At 38.5% G+C, this 18,881-nt stretch overlaps 1 protein-coding gene across 10 annotated transcripts in view; it reads right to left on the bottom strand.

Annotated features, from left to right (window-relative positions):
• Positions 1-18,881, bottom strand: part of ZMIZ1 (zinc finger MIZ-type containing 1) — a 350,182-nt gene that overhangs the window by 290,300 nt on the left and 41,001 nt on the right. For 7 of the 10 annotated variants that reach the window (XM_085064021.1, XM_085064020.1, XM_085064026.1 and 4 more), the window contains exon 2: positions 862-997. The exons of 1 other annotated variant lie outside the window; for it this stretch is intronic. The gene's annotated coding sequence lies outside the window, so the exon portion shown is untranslated. Of the gene's footprint in view, positions 1-861; positions 998-5,497; positions 5,630-18,881 lie in introns of all 10 variants that reach the window. 2 more of the 10 variants (XM_085064018.1, XM_085064019.1) reach the window with 1 other exon arrangement.

The following is an 18,881-nucleotide window of genomic DNA, read 5'->3' as shown; positions in this document are numbered from 1 at the left end:
GCAAATACAAATCTTTGATATTAAAATACATATGTAATTTGTCTAGCAACAAACTTGAGTCTGCTCATGCAGCTCACGATGCTCTAGGAATCTGCACTAATTTTTTGTACTTTATATATCCCTGATACATAAATTGAATGTCTTGAAGTGAAAAGATGGACATGGATTACATGTGGATCCCATCACCAGATAACTACAAAATTAAATTCCTCTCACCCACCACATTTTGCACTTCTGCCCAAAACTGGAAGAAGTCTGGAGAGTTAAAGAATTGCCATGTGTTTCCAACTCTTCACAGAAGCTCACCATTCAGAACCACTCTTGGGGTTCCAGATAGTTCCTGTCTTTTCTGTCAGTGATACAACCAGCCACAAAACCATGACAGATCCCAGAGAAGACATCAGGTTTAAAAAACAAACCAAAGCAACTTAACAACCAAAACAATCTCTATTTGCCTGATTAGATGCACATGTATGATAATAATAAAAGTAGCACTTTGACATATGATTCTTCAAATTGTGTTCTCCAGACCCAATTCACTGTCTTTACAGGTAAGCTGATATTCAGGCAAAGATTTAGTTAATCAGTTTGCAATAAAACCATTTTACTTCACTTCCTCTGCAATCATTTAAAATATATCTCATCGTCTAGTTTTTCTCAAGGGACAGTATCCTACACTCAGAAGTACAGCAAGAAGTGCACAAAGCTTCTGTCTGCATTCCAGTATTAGAAGGGCAATCCACATGAACCAGAAGCTTGGCTAAACTCCATGTAGTCAAACTTCTTCTACCATCACCTTCCTTTCCAGAAGGAGCAGAGCAGGCAAAACACCTTTAAAAGCAGATAACAATTACCCCTTACCTTTCTGAAGAGGCCGCCGCCAATTAGCACATTCCAGGAGCTTCTGAATCAGACAAGAAGAAAGGAGAGGAGGGGAAAAAAAAAAAAAAAAAGGGGGAGGAGGGAACTGTTTTCTTCCTCAGCACAACAGTATTTCCTGAGGGGTGGAGAAAGGAAAAAAAAAAAAGAAAAAGAGGAAATAAGCATTAGCTTTCATGATTTTTGAAGAGGCTACTGATTACAACTCCTTCTTGGCAGAGCTATTGTGTCACTATTTCTGCAGTTCCAAAATACCAGCTTAGGGTTCCTGTATTTTCTCCATTGTCACCTTATCAAAATAGGGAATATGAATGTCCAGTCAACCACTACTAAGAAAAGCAAAGAGATATTCCTGTCAGAACAGGACAAAGTCCCACACTAGAATGGGTTAAAGTCCGATTCAAAAATATTCTCGAGCACTTACTCTATTAAGTAAACATGCTCCAGCCAAGCTCACACCCACTTCTGTAAAAATTCAAATGAGCCACATTTACTATCAAAATAGTTGGCAAAAGGCAAATTCCAACATGCATACTGAACATACAGGTATATACCAACATTCAAGTGCTTATGTACTCTTCTCTGAGAGGATCATACCTCCAATTATGAGGTATTTGCAACTAATCATAAGTTCTATTTCTTTTTAGGACAACTTCTCTTTTTCTTAAGACAATCTATTTGCTCAAAACAACCTACTCCAGCCATGTCAAATCTTTCAGTAACAGCAAGAAAAAAATATTTGTGTGGGGCTTTTTTGAATCAGTATGGAGGGAAAGGGATCTAAAAGACCTTTTGACTAAAGATACCGCTTAGAAATCCAGCTTCACTCCCAGAAGGTCACAATTCCTCACCTCAGACCATCTCTCTGCCCTACTCCTAACATGATGTTAAAGAAACTTACAGACACCCAGATTTAATGGGCCCCTCCCTACCTCCAGTACCTGCCTGTGATGAAAGGCAGGAAAATCAAGTGGAAAATTATTTTAAAGGGTGCATGCAAGACATTAACATATTTAAGGAAATGGCAATCAAGATTTTCCATGGGGAATGAGCAAAGGGAAACACGTCCAGTCTGTTCTCCATCACACTTTGTTGGCTTATATTCATACAGAAAACTCTACCCTTTTCTGTCCCATGGAAAATCTGAACACAAGTTCGCAAAGTAAGGAAAAAAGTCTATGCTACCTTACATTTCCACACACACTTCTTCCATCCCTCAAAACAACAACGAAGCCATCTGCTAACAGCACACAGATCCTAGTCTCCCGGATGAGATTTTAAATAAGGGGCCCCAGCAGATAGGAAACAACATAAAAGGAAGCACTTCTATCACAGCATCTCCCTCAAAGCCACCACGTCTGTCCAATTCTAAATGGCCACAGTTCCTGCATTTCTCTAGGGGACAAAAGCTCTCTTTTTCTCTTCTCCTGTCAGCAAGACTTAAAGCAGCAAGAGTAATTCTGTCCAGATTCCCCTCTAGATAGGCAATGATTTAAAGAATTCATGAAGTAACGGTGGCAGTGTAAATAAACAATGAAAAACTAAATAAAGATCACAGAAGACAACACACAGAAATTGTGCACTATGGAGAGAAAGAACAAGATCAGTGATTCAAAAACTCTTCTGCCTTGTTACATGCACCCATAAATAGGAGCAGCAATAATCTGACAATGCAAAAGAATAGATCCTGACACGAAAAAGTAACCACTCAAGAACCTGCCTCCTCAACCTTCTGCCTAAAGGCAAACATTCCCACAGTGTTTAATTTCACTTTCTCAATGTCTTACACCCCTCAGCTGCATTTCTGCTTTCTGTCAGCTTTCACCCTCACGTACTAATTGATGCAAAGCAACTTAAGCCAAAACGTGGAGAACTCAAATCGCTTTTTGTTGTTTTGTTTTGTTTTTTTTTTTGTTTGTTTGTTTTTAAAGGGAAACAGTGCTACAGCCCTAACTGTGGGGATGGGAGAAGAAATGACCCTTAGTGAATTGCTCCTGACACGTGTACATCCCGAGGCTATGTGCAAATCAATACTTACTGAGCAGCTCAGCACAGATCAGGTTGCAAAATGCAAGAAAAAAAGAAATTGTATCACCCACTCAACCATACGCTAGTTTTGTATCCCAAAATCAAATTAATAATTTGCTTTTCTTTTTCATTATCAAATCAAAAGGATACTTTTGGCAGCATTTTTCTCCCTGCTAAGAAACCACCCCCCAGATCTCCAGTAAAGTCTGCTAAGAATTGAAATTCTGGTTACTTTTCAAGTACTTAAAAATTTTCCCTTTCCATCCTATTATGAATAGGAGAAATAATTTAAAGCAGACATGGAAGGTTTGAAGAAAGCATATTTTTAAATCAAGTAAAATCAAGAGGTGACAAAAAAAGAAGTCGGAGTGCAAAAAACTGAAGTTTTTTTAACAGCATTCTCAGGAAGACAGAAATCTGTCTTATGTACCATTTACGGACGTAGGTTTGACTCAACATCACTTGCTCCAAAGAAGGTGGGATTGCTCTGTTCTCAAATCCTCAAGCAAGAAAAAAAAATAAAATGAAGAGAAATAACACATTACCCAGAAGTCAAATTCTAAGCGGAGAAACCTCACAAAATGACTTACAACACCAAAAGACTTGACTAAATTTCTGGCAGGGCCAGAGATAATTCTTATGAAAAAAAATGTCAAAATGTTTTGGGTATACAGCCACTACAGGAAGGAAACAAACAGAAAACTGGGAAACACTGTATCAAAACCCAACAAATCGTTGACATCAACATTAGATAAATGACTAGGCATATGTTGAGTCAAACACCCTCAAGATGGTGTGTGAGTCAACTTCTGCAATGAATTTAGCAGAGTTGCTTTCCCATATCAAGCTTAATAAAAATAATCCTCAATTATTTCAGCTAGCTCTGGGCTCTCATTAAATCTCACAAGATGCATGCCCATTCTGGACAGTACCTGAGCTGTAGATTGAAACATGTAGCAGGAGTACTGGAAAGTGATTTTGACTAAGCTTTTCTGAATGATGATGCCAGATTTATTCTCCCTGCTGCACAATGAAAGTAGTGGTTTTTTCCAGGTATTACCCAAATGTAGCTCACTTCCCACAAATAAATACAAAGATCCTGCAGGTCATTTGCCATAGGTCTTAACTTATCTAGTGACTTTTTATATTCAGAAAATAAAATTTTGGCAAAGTAATGCCCTTCACTTGCAGCCTGCATTGCCACAGCACTTTTCTTCAAGTGAATTATGTGTACACTCAGCGTGCACTAACAGAAATAGGCCAAGTTTGTATCACTTGTAAAGTAAAAAGTTCTTTTCTTTTTTTTCCTGTTGATTTTCAACCTTTTGATCTAGGAAAGGTAATAAAACAACTATTTCCTTAATATCTATTGAAGGAAGTAGCAGTCTCCATTTCTCACTGCAAAAAACAAACAAGCAAGCTAAGAAAAGAGAAGATTAAAATACCTACTCTTAAATAGCATGATGAAACTGATCAAGAACTCTCAACCTTGGGTTTTGAAGCCAAGAACCACTCCTGCCTCTGCATCAGGTTCTTTCTCCAATCTATTTTCTAATATCTACAAGTGGCACAGAATCAGTATGAAATAGAACTTGCATGTTTCATTTCATGTAACATTTCAGGAAAAGCCAATATGGTGTTAACCTACAGCAACATAAAGAAAACAAGCTAGAAATCAGCAAATTCTCCTTTAATTTAGTATTAATTAAAATCATATCTCTATTATCCATGCACATGTGTGTGTGCATGTGTCTCATACCCGCAACAGGGTAAGACTTACACCACAAACACCTGTGCTAGAGACATTTGTGAAGAAATAAGCTTCTTCAAACATGAATACTATTTTCCCAGAACTGTATCTGCACAAAGACAGGAAGCTCTTCTCAAGTATCTATTAAAAAAACCCAAGAAAAAGTAACCAAAATATTGATGCAGAAGCATAAAAGCATGGTAAGAGTCAATGAAAACACAGATCTCCTAAATAAATTTTCGTTTCATTTGCCTTGGTGAACTCATGGGATCCACCACCAGCAGATGCCTACATAAAAGATTAGGCTTTACTTACTTGAAATATATTTCCTAAACAAGCTGTGTAACTGTTATTAATTTGAACAACCTTTAATTCAAATGCCAAATGTACTGTATTTCTATATCTTTATATAGAGGTGTTCGCACAATTGTTTCCTATAGCTTTAATGTTACAGCTATCGGTATTTTCCCACCTGCTTTCCTTGGATCCTGAAAAAAGCTGTTCCCAAAGTGGCATTTGTCCATGTGAAAGATCTGAGCTTACAGAAGCACTATTCACATGAATGCATTTAGGTAACATGCTTATTAAAGCATACCAACCTCTGTATGACATTTACCTACCAGCCTAACTGCAATGACCCCAGCAAGAATCAAAAAAAGGTTTAATTTTCTCTTAATCACCTAAAAAGGTACATACCTAGCACATGTAGGATTTATACCCCAAAGCCTTGAGGACAAAACCTAGTGCACCCAAGCACAATGAAAGGTGCTCATCACTTGAAAAATGTGGTCCCTTCCAAAGAAACAGGGTGGGAATAATTTTTTCAAACATTTATTTTACCTTTTAAGTTCAATGTAGCAGGAAGCAATTCTTTCTCTCAAAGCCTCACTCCTCAACCATTCCTGAGCGATTTTAGGTGACAGGATGCCAATAAACCAGCTAAAACAACAGTGATGGAGTGAGGCTCAGGACCTAGGACATACAGGACAGGACAGGACAGTCAGGTGCATGGCCATGTCTGGCTGAGAAAGCAGCATCCTGCTGGGGCTCCCTGCTGGGGTGGTAGCCACTGCTGCTCCCTGCTGCCAGGTGGTAGCCTGCGTGCTGCTGCCAGTGGGCTACGTGCTGACCTGACAACAGCCCAAAGGATAAGGGGGGTGGGGATAGGCCAGGCAGAAGCTTTTTTTTTGCAGCAACTACCTCTGTCTTACAAGCCTGATTTCATATTTTTCTATCTTATTCTTAATTAAGAAGATACACTTCATGTTGGAAATATGTATTTTTTGAAGCTTGAATCATTTAGCCTATTAAACCCAAGCCTGTAATATGGGTGTTATTTCTTAAAAACATACAGTAAATGCATTAAATTATTGATAGTCATTAAACAGGAAAAAAATTTAAACAGCTCTCAGCTTTTATCAATCATTAATGCAGTTTCCACTTGCACATCTCACTGGGTTGCTATCATATAGCACAGAGCAAAGAGTACAAATCCTGAAGGCATGAATTCATTTTCTCTTGATGCAGAGTAAAAATATTCTTGGCAGCAGGAGAGAGGCTGAAACATGAAGCAGAATGGTTGAAAGGAGGCTTCTGTCTTTTGCAGTAAACAGGTAGCAATATGAGGGAGCAGCAATTTGAGGCACCAAAGCCCATCCACTTCTCCTGTAAGGGCCAGTAACAACGTCATCAATCACCTCCAACACCTGGCAGCAGTTACAGGAGCCCGATAGGGTTTACAAATTTGATCCCTATTTGAAATACATGTTAATTCAATGGCATGTGGAGAAAACAAGGAACATTGAGGTGAATAGTAAAGCATACAGCAACTTGAGTGAGATGAAGATTTCACCCCAAGCTGCTCACCAGCTCATGACCCACTAAAACTGATAATGTGCAGAAAACTCCAACTTGTCAGACTGACAGCCCTGAGCTCAGAAAAATGACAGAGACTGGGATAGTCTCTTGAAGCTATTATGAACCTTTACTGGGGCAAGTTATGACTAGACCTAATGCTTTCAGCAGGTCTGAATGACTCATGTCAATACAGAGAATCTGGAGATAGATACCAGTTGGTGGCATCTTGCCTGGCTGCAATGGGCTGGCTAGCAGCGATGTAACATCCCATTTTTTGTCCATTTTATGCATGGACTGAAGACCTGCCTATAAAGCTGCTCTCTCAACTTTCATCCCTTGCAATTTATTGAAATTCACTACTTTAAAATGCAACAAAGAGAGCATACAATCCATGGTGACAAGTCAGGTATGATTATAGCACCTCTACAGCAGCAACTGTAGGTGAGCCAGAGCCACAAAAATATGAATTCAAAATATACAAACACCAGCTCTGGCTAGATATTCAGACAGTGAAACCTTAGCCCTGCAGCAGCCCTGCTACTGGAACCCAAATTAATTTGTTTTAAACTACCTTGTGTCTGTTTAAATGAGCTGTAATAATAGCTGTGGAGCAAAGTGCAGACACATCCAAAAGCTAAACACGATGCTGAGGACTGCTTGAGAAATATGTGCCCACACCCAGAGTCCACTTAGAAACTGCTAGCAGGAAAAACTCCTCATAATCCAAGTGTTCCACTCCCAGTGATGGCTTCAATTCCTTCAAAAAACCATTTCTGTCCTCACAGAAAAAAATGGATGTTAGAGATTAGGAAAAAGTACAAAAAGAATCATTGTCTGTAACCAAAATCTAAGTCCTACGGAGGTTAGTATTTTTTCCTGAAAACGATTCAAGAATGCACTGAGTCGAGCAACTAGATAATGCCAAATGTTGATACAAAAGCAGCCAGGAAAAGCTGCAGTCAGTGGAAAACATTTTCTAGCCTGATTGTTTACAGGCAACTATGTTATAAAATACAAAAATATTTGTTTCCAACCATCATTAGAGCAAATCTACATCATGTTAAAAAAAAAAGTCAATTAAGACACACATCTCATTACACTGAGTCGCAAGGAAGGCAGCACAGTATTTAAAGTAATAATACAAAAGCTATTACACCACTGAATTGATTTCATCATATATCAACAAACTAAGGAATTCACAATAAATTTAAATGTAACGTTAACCTTTATCTATATACAGAGCTGTAAGAGTAATAGCCCATATTATGAATGCAGCACGTAGCCACCAGCAGCTTTCACCCCGGCCAAGGAACCAGTATCAAGCTCAGAGAGAAGACGCTCGCCTATCCTTTGGGCCATAAGCAGAGTAACACTGTGCTACCTGCCAAGATAAGGAAAATGGAAATCAGGGCATTGACAGGAGGTGCTTGGGCCAGCTCCACAGCTGCCTGCATGAAGCCACTGCTGCAGCTGAAGGAAGCACAGGCTGAGCATCCAGCTTTGCCAGGGCTGACATTCTGGCCCCACTGCCACAGCCTCTGAGGTGAGACAAGGAAGAGTCTGTTTTGGGTGGGTGTCTGGGTGCATGCAAAAGTATTCATTGCTTGTAACACATCCTTCTTGCCAAGCCTCTTTTTTTTTTTTCCACAGTATGTAATAATTTTTTTTTTTACCACTCAAGTATCCATCTCTTCCCTACACCCCACTGAGAATGTTCACTTCAAGCAGCTACAAGTGCTATTAAATTTTATCTGGCCTGCAAAGCACATTAGCCTTCCAATGAAGTATCTGGAATTTTTATTTTGAAGCCACAATCTGGATCTCTAGCTAAGAGATGCGGTGGGAGCACACAAGTCCCTAGCATTTCCCCTTCCTAACCAATACAAGGCTTGTATACAACAACATAAGCAAAGCCTACAAAATAAACTCAAATCCCCAAATAGAAGTTTCATGACAGCTGCAGCTAAATCTAATGAAAAGCAACTCTCAACTAATAGTTAAAGTGTTTCAAAATCTCCTTACTGGTTGTAAGGAATACATTATCAGAGCAGAGAGATACATCGTTAGTACAGAACTTCGTTTAACTGAACCATCACAGATCCCCACTCAAGGCTTAACTATTTGACTTTTGGCAGTTTCAGAGACAGGGCTTTTCTCTATTGGACAGTTGGGTTTTATACAGCAGTATCTGTGCTACACTCACCACCCGCCCCTCTTTGTTTTTATAAACTGATTCCATGATAAAAGTAATTTAAAATAACAAAGCCAAACAACTGTCAAACTACCACTAATATGAACCTTCAAACAGGTTTCCATTTCATAAATCATTTTGGTGATCTAGTTTCACACCACCCCAGGGAAACTTACACGCACAACAGAGAAAATTCACTATCAATATGCAGAGATCATTTGGCAACAATACCACTGCTAGTAAAGACCTGTGCAGTGGCACCATGATTTCAATGCATTGCCTATGCAGGACAGAAGAGCTGTTGAAGCCAAATGCATTAGCTCTAGGCTTGCAAAATCATTAAAAGACCAGCAGTTCTGCTTCAGGTGCTTGGTCATCTACTCCTCCCTGAACCAGCACATAGAGGGCATGAGGAAGATAACAGAGCATTAGTGGTGGGTACTAGGTCACCGTCTTTGCTAGAAAAGTAATTTCAATAATTTTCACAATATGTGCTAATGATCCCAAGGGTTCAGAAAATGAACCCAAAGGTTCAGAGACCTCAAAAATGGAAGACATTCCTCTGTTAGTTGAAACTTTTTCATGTCTCCTGTTCAAAGACAACACTAAGAACTTTATTATTTTGTACACTATGAATATGTCTTCAGGCATTTATTACATTAATGCTTCCTATTATTTTGTAACAATAACCTACATTTCTACTGCTTCTAGTATTTTCTTAGCATCTTAATAAAATGAATTTTCTTATTCTGTTCACCAGTTGTGATGTTTCTTTCCTTGGTCACAGACTTCTGCTATCAGTGGTCAATGGATGAGACTGAGTATTAGTCTCCTGGCAGGGGGAAATCAATGAACCATGATCTGGGTGTGCATATATAGTAGGCTGTATTTTCTACCTCTAGCACATTTCCTTGTCCTGAAGCTCAAATGGTCACAAATAGCTCTTGGCCACTACTCTTCCTCTGGAAATTCATCCAAGAGCTAATTTCTCATTATTACAAGAAATTCAGCCTCAGGAATTTAATCAGCAACCAAAGCACAGGGGCAAAACAACTGTCTCCAAAGGACTCTTTACAAGGATAATCTCCTGAATGAAACTCTTATTACTGACAATTTTGATATTCCTAAAACAAAAGTATAGCTGCAGCATATGGATGCCTGATACAGTATGATACAATTCACGACTTCATAGTATATATTCCTCATGCTCCAAGATCAGAGGCTTTTTCCATAGCTTGTATTTTCCATGTAAATTATTTCATCCTCTCATCAAATAATCTGAAAACTTTCAAATAGAACAGGAGTAAGTTGAGCAAGAAGTATTTACTAACTGTTTATCTGAATTATCAACTAAAGTATTTTCATAATAATTGCGAGTTATAGCTAATGTGAAATGCAGAACTAGAATTCCAGTAAGAAGGCTTCAGCTGAGCTTCTTTTGTGAACAGTAACAACAATGCAGTAGTCAAGAGATGAAAATTCAGGATTGAGGAGAGAAAAAGGTAACAGACAGAGCAGTCCAACCCCAAAATGCCCAACAGGCAGCTAAGTGTCTTTCAGCCAGAGGCTCCAAGTCTGCAAACAAAGCCATGGTAGGAATCACTTGACTTCCCAGGGCTTTGTACAAGCCAGTTTGCAAAAACAAGGCATATGTGGCTGATCCTGCAACGCACATTTGGTTGATTCTTACTTCACATTTCAGCAGTAATGTCTTAGAAATATCAGCTGCAGTTTATACTCTACGAATTTCAACTAACACAGACCAGAACCATATAATTTCCCTGAAACTTGTGCACAAAATCCCTGGCTATTTTCAATGCACCACCTGCTCTCTGCTTGCCCAGCCAGCATCCCCATGTACTTGTCACAGAGAATCCCTCATGACCACAAAGGTCTTAAGCTGCTGGCACAGGGACAGTTGATGGGTTTGTCCCCAACATCTTGGGGACCACTTTAGAACACAAAATGTAAAAGCTGCCTTAGCTACAGGTCCTCTGTTTAAGCTGTGTGTCAAGAGCTGAGTCAGTAGAGAATGTTCAGATAGAAAGAGATGGGAAAATTTTCCAACACTACCTATGTTAGAAGGTTCAATCTCACTGTGTCTAAATCATTTAGATGTATCAAAAAGCTACTTCTGGCCTTTTTTTATTATTCTATTAGATGTAACTACAAACTATTACCCTAAAAATTATGCACAAATATCACTTGTCAATAGGATCTTAAGAAGTAGAGAAAAGGTGCAATTTTTACCAGTCAGACTGTGAGAGAATTTCCCATCACTCTGTGGCACATATGCAAAGCTTCTCAGCAGCTTGTTCCACGACAATGGATTTGCAAAGCAAGAAGTGAGGGGATTATTTGATTCAGCATCTAGTCAAGTGGCCAATTCCTTCAGCAATCAATACTAATCAGCAAGCTAAAGCCTTGTAAGAAAAATCAGACAGAATCTGAATCCTTCCTGCTGCAGCAAGCAGGGCTCTGAAGCCTTATGGTCCAACACAGACACCTCAGCCACTGCAATTTTGAAAAATGAATTTTACCTGGGACTTAAAATATACCTTGTGTTTTTTTCCAAATGCCAAAACACGAAAGCTCACACTTTCAATGAAATTCTGGGAAGAAAAATACATACATACAACTTGGGTCTAATATCATCTATTTATTACTGTGCACTTCAGCTGTGCAGAAAAGATTTTTAAAATGAGCACAGGGGACCAGGGAATAAGAGCAATACATTTTACTGCAAAACACAGGCCCGTCTTCACACACACAAATTCTGCATTAATAACATCAGGAATTTTGCTTTTTCCTATTATTCATATATTTCAGGAGGAATTATTAAAAGATATGAATTACATACCTATGACAGCGTGGATGGGGAAAGCTGAGTGTCAAAACTTTAATAAGAACTTATGAAAGAACCAGCACCTTTGGGGTCCTTAGGAAAACAAAACAAAGCAAACAAACAAAAACCAAACAAAAACCACCCAAACAAAAGGCCCTCACAAAAGGGATTTAGGCTAGGTTTTCAAATGCTCCTTCTGTTCAATTAAAGCCAGTGTTTCATGCACTTCTATTTCCTTTGATATCATACTAAAACAGAAGCCTTCAGATCATCAAGGAGACCAGAGGGCCTCTGGCAGCTGTTAAGACCCAGCATTCAAGTCGAGTTTTAACAAACCTGTGAGCCCTTGCTCATCTGTCTTTAAAAAGCAGAAAGTACACAAATCTGTTTTCCCCTCCATTATACGGTCACTCCAAATCCCACTGCAATTACTAAGTAATCCTTGGCATAGCTGTATGAAAATGACCAAACCTACATTCAAAGAGAATAAATTGGCAGGCAAGGCATGTTGACTAGGTGGAGGGGGAGAGCTGGGAACACATTGTTTCCAGAAGTGCCACACACTTGGACGACAGGGCAGAAACAGGACAATGCAATGATCTGGTAGAACAGAATGGCTTGTCTGTGTTTATCAGGGGACAGCTTGCTTGGATAACAGGAAGCATAATGACTTCAAGCTGTAAGAGTAGCCAAAATCAGAAGTACTAGGGTTTGGGATTCCTAGAAAACAGCTGAGGAAAAGGGTGACTTGTAGCTGTGGACTGTTCTGCAGCAATAAGTCTGGCAATGCGGAACAGCTGGGCAAATTGAAACAAAAATACCAGCTTTCCCAGAAATTCACCTTCAGACCTAGCAGAGTTTGACACACTGACAAAGCCTGGATTATTGTATAAGTAAAGCTTTAAGAACAATTCAGACATATATTTACATTACTGTGAAAAATATATGACCAGATATTAAATGCTCTGCGCTGAGCCATTGTTAATCTGCTAACACACCCGACGCTCAGTTCTGTGCCCTACTCTTCATTCACATATACAAATTGCTCCCAGCAGACAGATCATTTCTTCCACAGCCCTTTTAAGGTTGTAGACAAGTAAATATAAATGTGTATACATTATAGATACATTCATGTTTTTAAAAGTTTAATACATAGCTATTTACTCTGTACCTATTTACATGCATTTTCCATATAAATCCACACTTGTTTATGCAGAAAAACTCAACATTTTAGAAATGACCAAGTTACAGTTTTTGCACTAGGCAATGATGATTAAAACCTGAATATTTCATAGTGGTGAATCACACTGCCAAGTCTCTAGAGACCAGAGCAATTTGAATTGGCATAAACGAATGTTTCCCAGTCTTCTGCTGATTCTGTAATGAGTTATCTTCCACCCCTGCCAATCATTTCTCGGAAAGCAGCCCCACTCTCCAGCTCTTTAGCTTTATTCACTGCTTACAAGTGCTGGGAAGGCTGTTTGCTTCCACCAGTGCAAATGCTGCTGTCTCACAACAGTGGCTCGTCTACACTTTGGCCCTTTTGTCAAAGCCATCCATGCACGTCCTCAGCGCTCTCATGACCCTTGTCTGCACAGAGCCCATTCCCCCATCAGCTTTTATCCTCCCAAACCACCAAATAAAATAACTTCTAGATCAGCAACAATGGAAAAAGAATGCAAACAAAGCAGTTTCAATCCCTGTACCCACATTTAAACTGGCTGCCCTCTAGACCCAGACCACGAGCCTTTTCATGCCAGCAGCTCTGCCAACGAAGTCTCTGGAAGCCTTCTGATCTGAAATGTGAACACATTGCCCTGATGATACAAGTTTAACCTCATGAGAAGATAAGAAAGGAGCTGCTACACTTAGGTTAGAGCTGATAAGCAACAGGTAATGGCTGGAGCTGTGCCAAATTTGGGTTACACCAACTTTATTTTTTTTTTTTTTTTGAAGGTACATGCAGGTTCACACATTCAAGTTTCCTTTTGAGTTTACTGTGCAATTACCTGAACTTCAACCAAAACTTTGCCAAAAAAGCAGAGTTGTAGGGACTTGTACAGACCTGCCTGAATGGCACAAGAACATTCTGATAAATGTGGGTACAGTTTTGCTTGGGGGGTTCAAACAAGTACACTTGCAGATAATTAAAATGGATAGGAGGTTAAACTGTAGACTACTAAACTCAGACAATTTTTTCCTCCAAAAGCTGACATGACATTGCCAATCTGCTCTATGGCAATACATTAATTCCACAGGTCCTAAGCCTCCGGTTTTAGCAGAATATTTTACTTTTACCTTAAAATGACTTTATTTAGGAGAATATTCAAATTGCTGACAAATTGCTGACACACTGCCTCAAGCTGGCATCCTCCCTCCTATGGCCATCAGTGCATTTTTATTACCACACAGCTGTTATTTTTTCATGTTTTAGCTTTATATTTGGCCATTTCTTAAGAACTTCAAGCACAAAATTCAAGGTTCAAAGTCTATAGGCCAAACAACCCATACAGCAATGAAAAGCACACATGTACAATACAAATGTGTTGTTATGATGTAATAGGTGTCATCACATTATGAATACAGTGATCCTGAGTGTATGTGTCTTCCATTATGTTGCCTCCAATGGCTGAAATAAAAAATGAAAAAGAAAAAAAGTCTTTTCTCTCGTTCTAACAGCTCCAATGTCAGTCCATAAAATCACTGTATCAAGTAGATGAGTTACCAACAATTTAAGTTTTTGTTCTGGAATGGAGAAACAAGAGAAAGGGGAACTTGCAATAGAAATTACTAGAAGTAATAACCTAGTAATAGAAAGTCAACAGCATTTTTAATTTATGCCAGCTCCCAGCCCCCCAAATGCTAACAGCTGTTCATTAATCCATCAGTTTTAAGGCCCCATAAGCTACCTCTCCTCCCTGCGAGTCCAGCTATGTGGAGAGGAAGCACAGGAGCTCTCTGAAGGATCACTAAAATTGTTTTCAATCTCCTAGGAGCACCTTGCTCCACCCTTTTTATTAGTAATATTATTTTGAAGTCAGACAAAAGATGGCCCTTGATCAAATTTTCAGAAGTTGAAACTTCAGCAACACCCTGGGAGAATGCCTGAAACACCTAAATAAATCAAAACCACACAGAACTTGTATCCAACAGAGCTCTGTTGTCCATTTCCTGACAGCTTCTATCTATCCAACAAATTACAACCAATTAAGTCCTTTGCAAGGAAAGTTTTCTGTTTACAGTAATGCTGAAGGGGGGGAAAAAAAGAGCTAAGAGGCGTAACTCCAAATGTATGAAAATAATTAATCCATCCACAAACACCACTGGAAATTGCCTTGGGTTTCTCCAAAGGACTTCAGTTTTGTTATTGTATGTAATTATAGTAATCAAGAGTTCCTAACCAGGTTCTGAAAACATTAGGTCAGTTAAAATAAAGGAACTGGATTCTTTCTCGCAACTCCTAAGTCTTTCCCTTCCATAAAAGAAAACATTAAAAAAATTGACATGTAGATCTGTTTTTAATCTAAGAGCCTCACATATGACAAAAACACCTCAAGCTCATAACTCTATCAGCATCTTACTGCAAGAATGCTAAAAACAAAGCTCAGCTTCTCCATAGCCACACTCAAAAAAATCAAAGCAAAGTCAAAAGGTAACTGTACCAGCAACCCTGAAACACTGATTTCAGAATTTGTAACTTTGAAAATGTGAACCTAGTAATAAGTAAGTACTTGGAACTTTTACCATACTTTCCCAATTCTAGTATCTCCTCACTGTTAGTCTAAAGCATTTTGCTTTCAAATGATAAAACTATGTTCCTGAGAAACACTTTTATTAAAAACAGTTTAGTACTGGTGATGCAAATGAATTTTATTTTCCTCTTAAGGAAACTCTGGTAACACTGTTGAATACACAGACACTTAAATGTTAATCTAATGGTCAAATCTAAAAACACTTTCTGAAGAAGGCGAGTTACCATTGAATGAAAACAGGTTACCTCCTCATTTTATAAAGGCCTTGATTCACAGTATCCCACAACCTATAAAGCAACTACATCTTTCTTGAAGAGATTTCAGCCTCTTGAAGGAGAGGCACAGAAGTGAAGTGGAGACTAAATCATGACAACTTGCAAGCCAGCCCAGCAGTCAGTGACAGAAGGAAGCACACACCTTTCTGTCCTGCTTACACTGCTTCCTGCACACTGCTCATCTGTGTGCTGTTAAGGGCACAATACAATGTCAGAATCCAACGCTACGTTTTGTGCTCTCCCAGACAGAATGCAATCATCTCTTGGATGTAAATAATGGATTTTGATGCACATAACCCATGACTCGAGTAACCTTCTCTGCTTTTTAGATTCTCCTGAAAGCAGATCCTAAAAACCCCATAACTGAATCAGGGCTAAGGAGAAGGGCAGAAAACAGTAGCAGCACATCTCACAGAACAATGAAAGGTGCTTCAGAACAAACTTGCTTGTTCATCACCTGTGTGATTCCTGCACTCTGTTCAGTATGGGCATTTGTCCTCAGCCTTAAGTCAAGAATGCACTGTAAAATATTAAAGAACATCAAAAGGCTTTTAAAGTTCTCACAGAAATTTCTGCGAGCCTCATGGTAGAGCACTTAAGCACCAGTAAGCAGGTTGTGAGTACCCGAAAAAGGCTAGCTTATTTAAACAGAATGACTATGTATGATTTCAGATTACTTTAGATAAAGAATCCAGAAAAGCATTTTGCTACAGTGGTATACCCGGAAATTAAGGGACAGCTGCAGAATTAAGCATTCACAGAAACGTTTTGCTGGGTGGAACAAGAGCTAAATTATTATATATATAAAACAAAAACAAAAAAAAAAAAACAAACAAAAAAAACCCAATCCAAACTGTACATCTTTTTCACTACAAGCAGCATTTGTAAGCAGACCCACCAGACTTCAATTTCTGATTTTTTGCCAGATAGCTTTTGCAGTATGTTTCTCTGTAAAAAAGTTCTCTGAAGGTTAAAACAAGCTTGACAATAATAGTCAGATGGCATTTATCTGCACAACAAACTCTGTTACAAACCATCAATATTTATTAAACATAAACCTCAAGCCCTCTTCCAAGTTACAAGTTATATAAATTAATCTTGCTCAAGATATTCATCAACATATTTTCTAACTTTAATACCAATACAACAACATACACCAAGTCCCCCCCCCATCGTAGTCAGCAGCTGTTTGCACTTAGCTTTCTGTACCTTAACTTTGTATTTGGCTAAACTAACAAAATTAATATTCTAGCTTTTTTTCTCACACTTGAACTCTAAAGTAAAACTGTCTCAAGTTAAAAATATAAATAATAATTTGTTACTAACATGTAGAACTTGCATAGATCAGAACAAAGCATTTGCAGTGTAAAATATACTGGATGTTCTTAAAAATGCAACAAATTTGGAAAGAACTTCCAATTACAATGTAAATCTTTGGATCTTCAAAAACCAGCTGGGCAAATATTTGAGAAAAACTATAGCAAGTGATACCTTTAGAAAGAAAGAACAGATTTTTATAGGGCTCCTTAAAACTTCAATATTGAATTGTACAGTGCTCTAATATTTTCACCCACAGTTAAATCACTACATGAAGAATGCAGAGCCACAGACCAAGTTCACTGGTATCCCTCAAGACCAAAATGAGATGGCATCATATACTTACAAATTCCTTCTCTACTCCTAGCATTCTCATGCCACCAAAGACATTCCTATACTCACTTCCTGTTAGGCGGCACAGAGGCTGTGATAAAAGCAACCCAGCAGAACACCTGAGGGTTTTCAGAGTTTAATTCAGCAGTTGATGATATTTAAGCATCTGGTCAGTGTAAGCACTTTTCTGAGTAAGGACAAAATTAACATGCGCTTGACTGAGCTTGAGCTCAAATAGGCTTAAAATTTAACTCAAAACTGGCTGAATTAACAATCATACAAAACAGACCTGAATATACTCTGGCTCATTCTTCATACTTAGCTTTTAGAGTAAGCAAAACCCTCTGCTGCCCTCACTCTTTAGAGGTTACCATCAATATTCACCAATTGCCCCTACTGATTAACGCACAAGTATTTTAGAAGGGAAGGACACACTCCCCCCCAAATATGTGATATTGAAACTTTACCTCAAAGCAAATGGCTCTAAGACAACAATACTCACTTCAAACTTACCGCCCAACACAAAGACCGTAATCTGTGAGAAATTTCTTCCACAAGAAATAAACCCAATCAACCAACTAAATTATTCTAAGCAGTTTCAGGATAAGCTTTACTTGTTTAGTATCACAGTAAATCTTATTAAAGGCACAAATAATAAACTTTTGCCCAATTCTAAAGCCTGTAACTGAAACACCCTGAATGCATGCCTCAAGACATCTGAAAATACATTATTATGTAGATACCTTTATTTTTAATACAGTGTATGACAGCGCACAGTGGCTGGAGGACAACAGCATTATTGTGCAGTGTCAGTAAGCTCAGTGAAACAATTTAGACAAATAAGTGTTATCTTCTGCTCATCAACAATAATTTAACAGTGTTTCCCATTCCTGTAACACCTACAGAAAACTAAAGCTAAGTTCCAAGACCGATGATTACATGATGTTATTTCCAAAAAAGAAACAAGACAAAGGCAACTTCATCTTACTCCAGCCAGTTTTCTTCTTAGAAAAATCTGAACTTTTAAAAGCTCCATCTTTTTGCTTTTTACTACTTCGTCGCTCCATCTCAAAAAAGATATGACAATCAGTTCTAATTCAAGGCTAATTCAGTCTCTAATTAGTTTATAATCTTAATGGCTCTGATCCTATGTGTTAAAACTAATTTTTATCATGTCTGATAGTTCACGGATGTGTCATATTCTTGCTAATCTGGATCAGCACTTTTGGCAAAATTTTATTACGAGTAGAGTATTATGGACAAATTTCAACTATCAGACCATCTTATGACAATGCACCAGAGAGCAAACATGAAAATAAAGCAGCCCAGTTGATTCAAGGGATAGAAGTTTCCTTCTCAAAGGAGAAGTAGGGAAGACAACCCCCTTTCCAAATTCTACATCAGGCTGTCCTTGACCTTAGAAAGGGGGAGAAATACATATAAATTCAAAACTATTCACTCTAACCACTCTTCTTAGATGCTGCACAACTACACAAAGCGAAACAGAACAGAGATCCTCTTTATTCTTGTACCTGGTTTCGAATCAATTGCAGTCTATGGAATAGCACAGACAGATTAAAGGATGATGAAATTATGTTCTAGCAGAGCAAGTTTGCTCTTTTTGACATGATAGGTCTATTTGTTGGGGTTGTCC

This window comes from Lichenostomus cassidix, chromosome 6 (genome assembly GCF_008360975.1).
Source record: "Lichenostomus cassidix isolate B80296 chromosome 6, HeHo_3.0, whole genome shotgun sequence".
Taxonomy (NCBI): domain Eukaryota; kingdom Metazoa; phylum Chordata; class Aves; order Passeriformes; family Meliphagidae; genus Lichenostomus; species Lichenostomus cassidix.
The sequence above is the reverse complement of the archived record's forward strand: the minus strand, read 5'-3'. Positions and strand labels throughout refer to the sequence as shown.